This window comes from Morus notabilis, unplaced genomic scaffold (genome assembly GCF_000414095.1).
Source record: "Morus notabilis unplaced genomic scaffold, ASM41409v2 Scaffold279, whole genome shotgun sequence".
Classification (NCBI taxonomy): Eukaryota; Viridiplantae; Streptophyta; class Magnoliopsida; order Rosales; family Moraceae; genus Morus; species Morus notabilis.
In genome coordinates, this window is record NW_010365881.1 from 136,000 (window position 1) to 137,663 (window position 1,664).

The window sequence follows — 1,664 nt, forward strand, 5'->3', positions numbered from 1 at the left end:
GACTGAAGTGGTGAGAGAGTATGATCTTCAGTTCTACGAAGATCGTAACCAGGCTATGGTGTACAACTTGATCTCTACACCGGATATTGTGCAACAGGTTAAGCAGAATCAATGGCAGGATCCACACTTCCAAGGAATTTGGATTCAAATCCAGAATGGAGAGTAATTTGAGGATTGGAGAATCCGAGAGGATGGAGCCTTGTATTTCTGCAACCGCCTTGCTGTTCCTAAGGCAGGTGAGGTAAACAAGATGATTCTGCAAGAGGCACACAAATCAAGGTATGCTATACATCTGGGAAGTACAAAGATGTACCAGGACCTAAAAAGACAGTATTGGTGGAGAGGCATGAAAAGGGACGTTCGTGAGTATGTCTCGGAATGTGTGACTTGCCTCTGGATTAAATCTGAGCATCAGAAGCCAGCGGGAAAGTTGCAACCTCTTCCTGTCTCGGGATGGAAATAGGAGCACATCACCATTGACTTTCTGATGGGGCTACCGAGAACCGAGCTGAAGTACGACGCCATCTGGGTGGTGGTGGATAGGTTGACGAAGTCCGCGCACTTCATACCGTTCCGTGCGACGTATTCTCAGAAGATTCTGTCAGAATTGTACCTGGAACACATCGTGAGGCTACGCGGAGTGCCATTCTCTATCATGTCAGATCGTGACACGCGTTTTAATGCAAGGTATTGGAGGAGTTTCCAGGAAGCCATGGGAACAGACTTGAACTTCAGCACAGCATTTCATCCTCAGACTGATGGGCAATCTGAAAGGGTAATTCATATTTTGGAGGATATGTTTCGTGCTTGTATTCTGGAATTTAGCAGGAACTGGAAGAAATACCTGCATCTGGCTGAGTTTGCTTATAACAATAGCTATCAGGCTAATATTGGAATGGCACCGTTTGAAGCTCTATATGGTCGTCCTTGTAGGTCACCTGTGTGTTGGTTGGAACCAGAGGATCGACTGAGCACTGGACCGGAAGTCATTCAAGAGAATAATGAGAAGATAGCTGTGATTCGGGAACGACTGTTGTGTGACGACCCTAATTTTTGGTCATCATCTTATGCTCATACTTACCATTTCTTAACCTCTACGACGACCCTAATTATAACTTCTTAAAATTTCAGGCCATTTTTTTTTCATTCTTACCATGTACGTTAAAATGCTGTAGCATTCTGAAAACATTCTGTTACATTAGTCATCAAAATACATAAAACACTATTTTATTTTACATATAAAGTTCAGCAGCGTTTCCAAAACACATGATGCATCCACAACCCACTTGCCCACATTCTGCTGCTACACCCTCTCTGCATGCCCAGCATCAAGTTTTAGGGAGCCGGTGCCTTACCCGTGCTTCCTATAACACGAACAAACTTAATGAGCTTTTGCTCAGCAAGTATCAATAAGTCATAACAGATGCAATAATTATGCATACCCATATATGCATTCATATCATATAGCCTAGTACAAAATTCTAAACGACTTTCATTCTGTATTTCTCATTCTTTTCATTCTTGTTTACGGATACCATATCATTATATGGAATGGTTTCCGTGTTTCATTTTCTTGTCTTTTACTTCTTAGGGGCACTGTCCTGTTGTACCATAGCGCGCATAACTAGTGAAGAGTGGGGTAGCTAACCAATCCAACTCAGTCA